The 13,241-nt window shown below is 33.8% G+C and overlaps 1 protein-coding gene across 14 annotated transcripts in view; it reads left to right on the top strand.

Annotated features, from left to right (window-relative positions):
• The window catches only part of TSC22D1 (TSC22 domain family member 1), a 120,006-nt gene that overhangs the window by 15,956 nt on the left and 90,809 nt on the right, over positions 1 to 13,241 (top strand). The gene's annotated exons all lie outside the window — the stretch shown is intronic.

Below are 13,241 nucleotides of genomic sequence, written 5' to 3'. Positions count from 1 at the left end.
ATATACTATATATATATTTATATAATTTTATATTTATATTAGTGAAATTATTGATGAATAAATGGCATGTCAGTTACCTATCAGTTTAAGGTATTGTGTAGATACCTACTTATTTGGATATTTTGTTATTTCCCCCTCAGTTTTTTCTTTAAAATATTTTTATCATCTTTTCAATGCAGTGAATCAAATAATTGTATCAAAGCTGATTTCTCATTTTAGATGTTTTGAATCTCTATTTTAGGAATGGATAATACAACCACTTTCTTTCATAAGGAGGTATTTGCTTATGCTTTTAATGTAGTTTTGTTTTCTTGGTTGTATCCTTCTGGTGTGCTATTTTCAACAATGACTAGGATTCTTTATTGAGGGAAATACTCTCCTATTTTAAAATTTACTTTGAGAGATGGTGTTGAAAGGATTGATGCTCAAGCTGAAACTCCCAATACTTCGGGCACCTGATGCGAAGAACTGACTCTTTGGAAAAGACCCTGATGCTGGGGAAGATTCAAGGCGGGAGGAGAAAAGGGGACAACAGAGGTTCAGATGATTGGATGGCATCACCAACTCAATGGACATGAGTTTGAGTAAGCTCCAGGAGCTGGTGATGGACAGGGAAGCCTGGTGTGCTGCAGTCCATGGGGTCACAAAGAGTCAGACACGACTGAGTAACTGAACTGAACTGATTCAGTGAAACTTACCTTATTAAATTTATTTTGGAAAAAATGCTACTTTTTAGTTAACCTTTTTTGCTTGAATTTTGTTTTTTCAACTGTATTGTTTGGGGTGCAAGGTGATGAGGTGAATTGAGTAAATCTCTGGTTTTGGCTCCAGTGCTGTCTGCTGATCAGGTGCTAATGAGCCATCACATGTCTGAGTCTTTCCTTCTTGTCCTGTTTTAAAAGGCTTGATCACTTACAGTTGATCTTAACTTCTCTTCCAGAGTCAAGCATGGAGCCTTATCTTTTGCCTTTGGTGGATATTCCATGATATCATAGAATCTTAACATAAGGGATTTCACTGATTCCTAAGCTGTTCTTCATTTTCATTGTGTTATTCTCTTCTTTCGGGATCTATCAAACATTACTTACCAGTTATCCTCCTATGTGACATCAGGATTTATGTTTGTACAACTGGATATATATCTTATTAGGAATTTACCTGTTTTGAGATTCTAGGGAGAAAGGGTAGATCTAGAATGAGGAGGTGTAGGGAGAGTCCAAGCTAGGTATCTTAACTAGTTTTCTGCCTCCATTCTTGAATCCCATAGTAATAAACCAAATATTAAACTGCATCCCAGTCCTTTTTTAAAATTTATTTTTAAATGGGGGACATTGCTTTACTGTGTTGTCTTGGTTTCTGCCGTACAGCAGTGTGAATGAGCTGTAAGTATACATATATCCCCTCTTCCCAGTCCTTTTAGGAACAAGCATACTTGGGTGTGTGCTCAGGTGCTTCAGTCTTATCCAACTCTGCGACCCTGTGGACTGTAGCCTGCCAGGCTCCTCTGTCCATGGGATTCTCTCAGCAAGAATTATTGGAGTGGGTTGCCATTCCCTCCTCCAGGGGATCAGCCCATCCAGGGATCAAACCCGTCTCATGTCTCTGGCATTGGCAGGTGGGTTCGTTACCACCAGAGCCACCTAGGAAGCCCCAGTATCAAGTATGTTTAGTATTTACTGAAGGTAAAGAATATATGAAGTAGCAACTTCTTTAAGTTTTTTCTTTTTTTTTTGGTAAATTTGTATAAGGTTGATGATAAATTCATAGGGGACCTGAGGATTGTATGACAGATGATTCTAAAATTTCTTTCACTATATTATTGGCTGACATACTACTACAGGTAAAATATTGTCAAGGAAGTTGGTCACATAACTACTAAGTGATGGAGCTAGTATTCCATTAGGTGATTTGATTCCAGAGCATGTACCACTCTGGCTCTTTGTCTTTGTGGGTTCCATATCCATGGATTTGGCCATTCTCTGGTGGGTTGAATCCAAGGATGTGGGATCCACAGATGGGGAGGGCCAGTAGTATTGATACTTAATACTACTTTGGACCTAGGGAGTGTCATCATAGCAAGTGAAGTAAGTCAGAGAAGGAAAAATATCCTATGACATCCCTTATACCTGGAAACTAAAAAGAAATGATACAAATGAACTTATTTACAAAACAGAAAGAGACCCAGACTTAGAACAGGAGCTTATGATTGCCTGGGGGAAGAGATAGTTAGGGAGTTTGGGCAGGTCATGCACACACTGCTATATTTAAAATGGATAACCAACAAGGACCTATTGTATAGCACATGGAACTCTACTCAATGTAATGTGCCAGCCTGGATGCGAGGGGTGTTTGGGAGAGAATGGATACATGTATATGTATGGCTGAATCCCTTTGCTGTTCACCGGAAACTACCACAACATTGTTGATTAGCTGTACCAATAAAAGGGCTTCCCTGGTGGCTTAGATTATAAAGAATCCGCCTGCAGTGTAGGAGACCTGGGTTCGATCCCTGGGTTGGGAAGATCCCCTGGAGAGGGAAATGGCAGCCCACTCCAGTATTCTTGCCTGGAGAATCCCATGGATGGAGGAACCTGGTGGGCTACAGTCCATGGAGTCGAAAGAGTTGGACACGACTGAGTGACTTCACTTTCACTAATAAAAAGTTTAAAATTTGAAAAAAAAGCACAAGTGCAGGCCACAAAAAAAGCAGTCTTTAGCGTATGAGTATGGAGCTCTTTGGCCTTATACACTTCCTGATGGTTCTTCATTATTGAGTGGTACAGTGACTGGTACTTCAAATGATCCTCTCAATCTTAATTTTTTTTTTTTCTTAATACATTTGAAAGCATTTTCTGCTCAAAATTATTTAAGTTTTCCAAGTTTTTGCTAAAGAATAAGCCTTTAATTAGAAAATCTGCTTAAGTGGAATCCAATTTCTGAAAAATAAATTGATATAGAGGTAGTTTTATGACAGACATTTTAATAGATCAGATGGGTAGCCTTGTATTGATCTCAGTGAGCTTTAAATACAAGCTTATAAGCTATTGATACTTAAGATTATTTTTTGTTTCATGTGATCAAATTACAGTACTTTTCAAAATAGAAAACTCTAATCCAATTATAAGAGCACTTTGTGACTCAGATCTTTAATTTTGTACAGTGACAGCTTATGTTCACATTGTACGATTATTATTGGAATAAAAATTATTAATTTACATGAACATTTTAATATTAAGTTGAAAAAAAAGATTTTCTAGTCTTTTTTGCTCATTAACCTAGGAGAGTATTATTTTTAAGTCTTAGACAGTTGCATTAGTTATTCTTTTAATTCACATGTCTTATAGTAAAGCTGCTTTCCTTAATTTTTATATTTTCCTGATTCACTTATAAACAGTGGAACTATAGAAAACAATTGGAATTTTTAAAAATTGTAGTTAACAGTAAAGGATATCTTAAAGGATATCTTATCTTAAAGTAGATCTTAAAGGATATAGTAGTAATTTATCATTTAATAGTAACATAGTACAAATCTTATTCACATGTTCCATAATTTCACTTTCCAGTAATATGAAATAGCCAAAGCTGCTAAAAGTCAGTAATTTTCACCTCTTGTACAATTGATTGCATTTCTAGACATTTTGCTTATTGATATGCTTTCAAGAGCCTAAATTTGCCACTCTTCCCAATCCTTGAAGCAGTCACATTGAAAAAGAGAAAATTATCAGTGAGGTTACCCTTCTGAAATAGGCTAACAGACTCACTTTGTTTTTTCTTTATATAAAAGTTTAGGTATGTCTCTAGTTACATTCAGATTCTTAGCTCATGAGAATCTGCCAGTACCTTCAGTTAGCTTGTTAAGAAATTGATCCATATGCAAAAAAAAAAAAAAAAAAAAAGTGAACACATCAGCTTAGCAAAAACCTGGTTGTGTTATGAATATATAACTTAAATGCAGTTAATACAAATGGTTGAGTTAGAGGTTCAAAACATGAAAAGGGGGGCGGACAAAAGTAGAAAGGCCAGTAAAAGGGATGGTCAGGCAAGAGGACGATCTGGTGATAGTTTTTAGCTGTATGAAGTATTTTAGAAAAATAAGCAATTTAAGCAATTGTCTGTTAGCCCAGAAGTCTTTTTATATTTATCATATTTCTGTTCTTTCTTGATATTTGTGATGATTTATTTATTTATGAAATATTTATTAAATGCTTGTTATACACATATGTTCACACTGAGCAAACATTACTAAGGATGCAAAGGGAAAAAGACATGATTTTGGTCTTGAACAGTTTTGTCTTGTACCCCGAAGAAATATCCTAAAATCTTGTACGTCTTCTGGCTTATTCCATGTTAAATTATGCTTAGTTATTCTGCGTGTGATGTGCATGACAGCTCTTCTGTTCACACAGGTTGATTAATCTAGGCTGTAGACTAATGAGCATAGAGCATAATGAGGTGGAGTTTAACGAGCATTATCCTTGGCCTCAGATCAGGTGTCTAATCTTGTTTATGCTATCTCTTCATTGTCTGACCTTTGTAAATGTGCTTGTAAGCCCAAATTCTGTACCTGTTAAATGGGAGTACTAGCTGCCCTTGCACTGTTACTGGGAGGATTAAAGGAGACAGTGTAGTGCAGCAAGTTCACGTCTTTGTTCGGTAAACGGTAGCTGCTGCTCTTACTGTGCCAGATAAGAATGATTCCTTTCTTACCTACTGTAAATTGAAATTACAAACTTGTCTACGTGTTTAGAGACTTTCTTCATACTACAGCCTTAGAAACAAGTGATGTTGCGCCTTTGTGACATTTTTTGGTAACCTTTCTCACCTGGAGCTCCATTAGAGAATTAATGTATGCAGGAGGAGTGAATCCCTTCTCAATTCTCTTAAGAACAATGTATATCTAGTGTCACCATTCCAGATACATAGAGAAAAGTGATTTATAATGAAAGCATCGCAATGAATTCTTTTGCTGAATCCCAGGGTGCTTGGACTGTAGCTTGACTATTGGAGAAGTGCTTCAGAGTTCTGGAACTCATGGAAATAAAGTTGTTAAAAGCATACTTCCCTCTTTCTTAATGGGGGCAGGGAATATGTGGAAGGAAGGTAGTGTCATGTGGCAGATTGTTGATACTCCAGAAATGAAACCATTTCCCTAATCAAATGGTTCTGAAACTTTTTCACTGTAAGATTGTTTTAGACGGGCATAATGTCCTGAAGACCATCTGTTCCATACTCAGTCCCATATGGAACTGAAGACTTATCTGCTTAGAATGAATGGAATTAATCAGTTTATTTTAAATAAGATAATGAGTCAGTACCTGGTTTCTGAGTTTCAGAGATTCATTGAACTGGATTTTGAAATCTAGTTTAAAAGTTTCAAAACTAATGTTTTGGGAATGCTGGTTCTTCAAGTAAAAAGAAAAATGTTCTAGAGCCCTGGAATTTGGGGGAGAATGCTTTTTGTTGTATACATCTTGGAGACTGACGTTGTATTTTAATTTATTGAAGACAGAGATTCTGCAGAAGGAAGACAGTTTTATTTCTTGACTCCGACTCATTTGAACATATAGCACCTATTAGTGTCTTGTAGACCCTGTGTTTTTTGGAACATACTTTGGGAAATGTTACATGTGAGGAATATTCTGGGTCGTATAGCTAAGTGATGGCAGGCTTCAAGTGCATCCCATCCCTTCATTTATTCTATGTGAGCGGTTCTTTTTCTGCTATACCACCTTGTTTTCTCTTAAGTATTTGATTTATATTAGAAATAAAAGTATAATTGTTGTCATGTGAAAGTATATACCAAGTATATATACCATCTGGCAGAAGTTTAAGAACATATTGTGAAAAGTACAGGCTGACATGTTTGTAGCCTCATTTAATTGGCCCTGTCGTTGTAAATGGTTTGCAGACCTTAAGGATGGGCCTCATATGAGTTAGCATATTCCTAGGGGAAATCTGTAATAGGAGAGAGAAAACTAGTTAACTCCATGAACTCAGAGATAGGGACGCTAATCAGAATTTGTTCTGTGCTTCAGTTAGTAAAACATAGGACATTTTACTTACTTTTCTTTGTTTTTCTTAGGTTTTAGAGTTAAAACTTGACATTGCTAACAAACTAAAGGACCCAGTAGACATTTGCACTCCCATTTATCTGTTTCATGTGTTAAACATTTATTTCAGCAATGGAATAAGTAGTACCAAAAAAGGTGTCAAATTCTGAGAATAATGAAAGTCTTCTGGAGACTAAAAGATTTATCAAAGAGGTGAAAAGAATGGATATTGGAGATGTTCCTGAAGATGTGTTGGTAGATTAAGGTATTTTCTGGCTTTTTTGGGAATAACTTTGACGATAGACCACCATAAAACAGCAGGAAGTCAGAATTTTTAAAGTACTGTCTGTATTTATCAGACTTGATTCAAGTTTTGAAGGAGGAATAGAAAAAGATTTTCCAACTCAAACACTATAATCTGGTATTCTGAATAAAACTTAAAGAAGTGCCTTATTTAAACATGTGAAGGGGTATACAAGAATTTTATTTCTTGAAGAAGTTATATTCACATTTGTTGTTTTCTCACTGACTAAACTGAAAACTTGAGTTGTGGTAATAGTGGCACTTACAAGGCCTTCATCCAAGATTTGTGGTGGCCTTTAGAAACTTGTTGGAGAAGGCAATGGCACCCCACTCCAGTACTCTTGGCTGGAAAATCCCATGGATGGAGGAGCCTGGTGGGCGGCAGTCCATGGGGTCACTAAGAGTCAGACACAACTGAGAAACTTCACTTTCACTTAGAAAGTTGTATGGATAACCCACATGGTATTAACTAAACTTCATGTATCTCTTTTATGTCAAATCACATTTCTAAAGTTGATTTGATGGTAATGATGTTCTTTTCCTTTCATAACATTTCACCATTTTCTTTTCTGGCAGTATTTTCATTTTCACGACCTGGATCGTGACTATAAAATCTTATTTCTAAAATGTTTGAAAAGTAGGATTGTCTGTGAAAGCTGTGAATGGTTGGTAAAATATCTGGATTAATGTGTTTTTTTTTTCCCAGAATATAAATTTAGTATAGCATATCAGGTTGGGCATTCTTTATTTTCCTGGTTTGTAGTTTCATTACTGTGTAGGTATTGAATGCCTCATGAGTATTTGGCAAACTTGGGCTTTCTTAATTTCTGATCATTTACTGACTGATACGAGCCTGGAAGTTCAGGATACCATCTATGACTCCTTTCTGTCACTGCAGGCTCAATGGCCAGACAAGTTATATAAGAGTAGATTAAAGGTGTTATTTATAATTAAATAATTCTCCAGTCTTTTAAAAAACCTTCCTCGCTTTGTTGATAAGGAATTTGAAAGCATCTTGTTTTTGTATAAACTACTGAGTGCTTCTCATATCATACTCACAATTAGATATTATATTGATTTTTATTAGATTTCATTGGAATGAGGAAGGGAATGACCTTCCTTTGATCTTGTTTTTATATACAGAAGAATTTGAGTAGAAATAATGAAAGCCATCTGTAAATAATTTTTAAAATACATTAAAATTTAGGACAGCTACAACAGCCATACAAAATATTATATACGCTAACAAACGAAAGACTGTTCTCTAAGTAGCAGAATTGAGCTCTGAATTAGTAGAGAATAAAATCCAATTGTTACTGCTGGATCATTATTCTTACATTGCTCATAAGTGATGACTTAATATAATGTTTATTAATTTAATGTTTATATTTATTGACTTAAATATAATGTTTAAAGTACATTAAGATAATTAAACTTGTTGAACTTTTTATGAGATTTTTATACATTTAAGAGGCTGTCTTATATATTTGTTAGGCAGGTTAATAGATACATGTGACATATAAACTAGAAATTAAAATTCTGCATCTTGCTTTTTTGGAGATCCTTTGAAGATGAGAAGAATTTTGAATTACCATTTCAACAGATTTTAGATATAGGCCTTTTAGGTTCTGTAGAAACATCTGTTTCTAGATTATTTATGGTGCTGATACTGAGTTTTGCTATACTTTATTTCTATGTCTTTTTGCCTTGGCAGACTTTCCTGGGTTGGTAGAAATGGCAAAACAAATAGGAGAAAATTTCAGTTCTACTTAAAGCATTTATTCTAGCATTTTATCACATTCCAAGTATTTTAAAAACAAATATTGGTAATCAAAGTAATATAATTTGGAAAAGTATAAAATTAGTTAAAACTCAGGATCTTGGAGACAAATTGGTTCTCTGTTTCCTAGTCTCCAACTTACTAGATTTGTGATCTTAGATGCGTTAACTTTACTGCTTTGTGCCTTAGTTTCTTCTCAGTAAACTTGTGATGATTGTATTATATGTCATTGAGTTGTGAGGTTGAGTGAGGCCATATGTATAAAATTCGTACTATATTGCTGTATACTAAGCTCTCCATAAGTGTTAAAAAAACAAACAGGTTACGAATATTTACTTGTAACTGATTTTTTAAGTGAAGGTTTATTGAGAATTTTGTAATTTGATTTTTAGGAAAAAAATTGTAAGGGATATTTATGGCACTATACTTTCTTATGGAAATTTTAAAGAAAATGAGCACAAATTTTTATTCCTTGCATTTTTTATTATGGAGGAATAAAAATTCCCATGTAGTAATTCAAAATCTGAAGACTTTTTGTTTTTTAGCCAATTACTCCTGTATGCTTGCTTTAGTCCAAAGTTCATTTCCATGCTAGTTTAACATAAACATAATTCAGTTTCTCTGTTTGTAGAAGATTTTTTTTATCTCTGATTTCTTCCAAATCAGAGTTCTCTCTATAGAACTGTTTATCAAAAAAATTAAAAAGCATAAGCAAGACTATCACTATCTGATTAGTATTCTGATGTTAGTACAGAAAATTAATGCTGTTATTTCTACTAGAGTTAGTTTTTAAAGAAAGATTGGAGTGCACTTTATGTCAAATTATTCAGAACCTTTTGTTTTATTTTATATTTTTAAATTTTATTTTAAAACAAACTTAGGTCTACCAAAAGTTGCAGAAATAGTACATAGAATCCACCCAGCTTTTGCTAATATTTGTAGAACAAATGTAGACATCAGGAGTTAATACTAACCATCTGTAAGTTTATTTGCATTTTGATCATAGTCCATTAAATGACCTTGTTTTGGTCCAGGATCCTATCTAGAATTTCACAGTGTATTTAATTGTCATGTCTGTTTAATCTTCAGTCTGGGCTTGTTCATTCTCTTTGCCTTTTGTAACCGTGACATTTTTGAAGAGTACTGGTTAGACTATTTTTTAACTTGTGTGTCTGATGTTCTTTCATAATCAGATTGAGAATTAAACATTTTTGGAAAAGATTCCACCAAAGTGATGTTATGTCCTTATCAGTACATTGTATGAGGAGGTACGTGGTACCGATTTGTCCTGCTACTGGTGGTGATGAAAGTTAATTTGGCTAAGGAAGCGTCTGTCAGGTTTCTACACTATTGATTCACTTTTTTCTGATGTAAATAATAAGTGTCTGTGGGAGATATTTTAATACTGTGTCAATATTGTTTCTCATCATATTTCCATTAATTTTAACATAAAATTACTTTCACTAAGGTTTTCATTTTTTGAAATATAGAAGCCTTTTTTATTTAAAGGAGGCAGTGGTAAATTTAAATGTTTCTGTGTTTAGTTGTCTTGACCCTGAAGTTGCCTTTTTAAATGCAGTTTGACTCTGAATTTGACTTTTTTTATAGTTGATATATAGTTTTAGGATTGCCTTTTATCTTTCATTCTATAGTGCATTAACTGCTCTAAAAATATATTGCACATTTTCTTTTCTTTCTTTTTTTTTTTTTTTACCTTTTTTACTTCCCTATCTTATAGCTAGTAGAACCTGAAGACACAGTTGGATTAGCTATTGCTTTTCTCTCTTTTGACCAATACTTAATATTTAAACCTAAAAATAGAGTAACTTGAGCCCCAAATTTTGGGATTAGTATCTTTTCCAAAAGGATGAAGAAAAAAATAAAATAAATCTTGGAATTTGGTTAGATTCTTAAAATAATCTAATAGGTTTCTTTCTCATTATATTTTCTTCTCTGTTAGGTTATTGCTTTCCATGCTCTATGTTCCTCAATTTCCAGGCTTTCTTCCTTATTTTAGTATTTATAGGGTGTATCCCCTTTGATAATATATACAGGGTTGTGGTTTAGCTATAACCTTTTCTCGGAAGCTAAGCAGGATCAGGCATCATTAGTACTTGGATGGGGGATACCGCCTTTTCCTCCAGATACAACACAATACTGTGGCTAACTAATTCTTAGGAAGCTGGGCTTTGTCTGTCTGTCTGCCTTTTTGACAAGATCTCTCACTTTTTAAAATTTAAAAGTGAAATTGGATGTTTTGGCAACATCCAGTTTGTTTTCTTACTAATTTTGGTCTGGAAAAGAACATTAGAAAATTTATAATGGGTCTTATAATTTAGGTAAAATTTGTGTCACCTCAGGATAATACCTGTGAAGTTTCAGGTGATTGATCATATGTAGAAATTAACCCTAGAAGCTGATGGACACCACCCCCCCGCAAAAAAAAAAAAAAAAAAAGAGAATCCATGAAACTAATACTTATGATGATTTTTATTCCCTTTAGGATAAAAAAGCCTAACTTTAGACATCAGCTGCTTGACAGAGTTCTCCTTAACTTTTTGTTTTTTGACCAGTGGGCTTCATTCATTTATAAAACCTTGACTGAATTGATTTAACTCAAATGTGTATAGGGGCTGGAGTTGCAAAGACTCACTGCCTCTCTTAAAGATGTTCTTTCATTTTCTTCTTAATGCCAGTTGGGCCTGATTTGGACATGTGAAGGGATTTGTGGGAAATTCTTATTCTTTCCAGAAATGCCTTAGAACTAGTAAGAATAAATGAAAAAAGAAGAAGATATTTCTGTGTCACGTTCCCAGTTTAGAGTGAAAGTGAAGTCGCTCAGTCGTGTCCGACTCTTTGCAACCCCATGGACTGTAGCCTACCAGGCTCCTCTGTCCATGGGATTTTCCAGGCAAGAGTACTGGAGTGTGTTGCCATTTCTTTCTCCAGGGGATCTTCCCAACCCAGGGATCGAACCCGTGTCTCCCGAGTTGTAGGTAGACGCTTTACCATCTGAGCCACCATGTGACTCTTAGATGTTTTGTTTTATGAATTATCTGTAAATTTATAATTTAGACTTAAATTAGTCTTCTATGACACAAGAGAATAGAAATCATAGTCTTTGTAGAAATGTGTTACCTTCTATTTCATTGCTTAAAAATGATTTGGTGAATCTTTCTCTCTTTTCATTGATATTAGAAATGGTTAGACCTAATAAATATTATATGCTTACTTAGTAATTTAGTATTGAGAACAAATATTGCAAATAGTCTGTACATTTCAGGAGAGTTTCTTAAGAGTAGTATTTATATATAAAGTACTTAGGTTGTTTCCAATTTGAATGTAACTTAATATTCAGTAAGAATCTTTAAACTTTAATAATGGAAAATACTAAAATGATAGATGAATAGACCTTCTGCCTCCTTGTTTGAGTTCTTTTGTGACATTTCAGCATTGCTGATTTTCTTAGCTTTGGTTTGGAATTTCTTTACTGGTTGAACTGTAAATCCTGAAGCGGAGTAATTTCTTTTTTCCCTCTTGAAACATCACATTGAAGAATGCTGTCTATTAAAACAGAATTAGGTTAGGTCCTACTGTGTCTTTCTTGTGAGCCTCAATCAGTAGTAGTCTTGCAAAGGCTATTCTTTCTTGTTTGAATAATGGTCTCATTTTGAAAGTGCCTTTACATTTTTCTGTGTAAGTGATTATCAATCCATAGTCTTCATAAATTAATTCCTGAAGCAAGAGAGATACAGTTCTCCTCAGTGATTCAAATAATTCCTATTTAAGGAAATCTGTTTAGTTCATTTTTGAGTATGAATATGTTGAATCCACAAGTTTTGGCATACTTTAAGCAAAATAGAGAGGTGATATCTTGAAAGTAATCTGACTTAGGAGAATTTCATAAGTGGATCTATTTCTCCAGCCAGCTCTCTTATTTAACTTACCCTATAACTTAACCTAAGGATATTGGGTGGTTTTAAATCTAAGTTTGTTGCCTTTTTAATTTATATATTCTGTGGGGCCTGGTAATTCAAGGATTTGGAGTTCCTACTTAAGGAGAAACTATAAATTTAGACCATTATTAATCTGAGCAAGATAATGATTTCTTGGGAGTTGTTTCTCATTTTCAAAGTGAAGTGGGCTTCTAAATTTAAATTTAGAATTGAGTAATTTTTTTCCATAATGGAATTCCCTGAGTAAATTTTTTCCATAATGGAATGCTTCCTTTTTGCATGTATTTTCGATCAGGTATGTTGCTATACTACTGATTAGTATTTATAAAATGAAGAAAAACTAAGAAATTTGGAAAATCATATCTTTATAGTTTCTGAATATATTTTAAACTGTATCTTAGTTAAGTTTTACTTAGCTCTCATTCATTTGGGAGTCTTTAAATTTTCATGATTAATATTGAAATATTATTAGATATGAAAAATAACTTGTCAAGAAAATTGATTAGAAAAGGGTAGAGGCTGATTGTTTAATAATTTAAAAAGTGATTTTGTCATACCTGTTTCCACGGTATAGGTCCACTGTAAACAAATGAGATACCTCTGATGTATCAGTTTTAAGCCTTTCTCATCTGTTAAAGAGCCACTCCTTAAGAACTCCAGCTGTGGAATACTTTGTTAATCTATTTGTGATTTTTGACCTTTGAAAATACCTATTTAGATTTTGTTTTTTTGAGAGACTGAATATTCAGATCTTTTCTTTTGGTGTTCTTTTCCTCTTGTTATCCCTCACATTCCTCCTAATGTGATTTTACTGTAAAATACTGTTTAAAGACCCTGGGATTTAAAGTCTGTTGGAAATTTGAAATGAAAAGATAGCTGCCACATAAACTCATAAAATACTGTTGTAGTTATTTATTTGAGATCTTGTTAGATGACAGTTTCACCCCCTTGACTTCCTTTTACTTCTTTTTTCATTTCTTTAAATTTTGGAAATTATAGATTTGATGGTTAAATTTATAGGTTTTCTAAATCCAAACCATTTTTATTTCTCACTTGTACAGAATTGAATATATTCCTAAGGTACCAAAGGGTTATTACCTCATTCCTTCATCTTCAGGCTTAAAAAAATTTTTTTTACTCTAATTGTTGTTA

This window comes from Ovis canadensis, chromosome 10 (genome assembly GCF_042477335.2).
Source record: "Ovis canadensis isolate MfBH-ARS-UI-01 breed Bighorn chromosome 10, ARS-UI_OviCan_v2, whole genome shotgun sequence".
In the NCBI taxonomy this organism is placed as follows: domain Eukaryota; kingdom Metazoa; phylum Chordata; class Mammalia; order Artiodactyla; family Bovidae; genus Ovis; species Ovis canadensis.
Note: the sequence above shows the minus strand (reverse complement) of the source record. Positions and strands in the feature narration are given on the sequence as shown.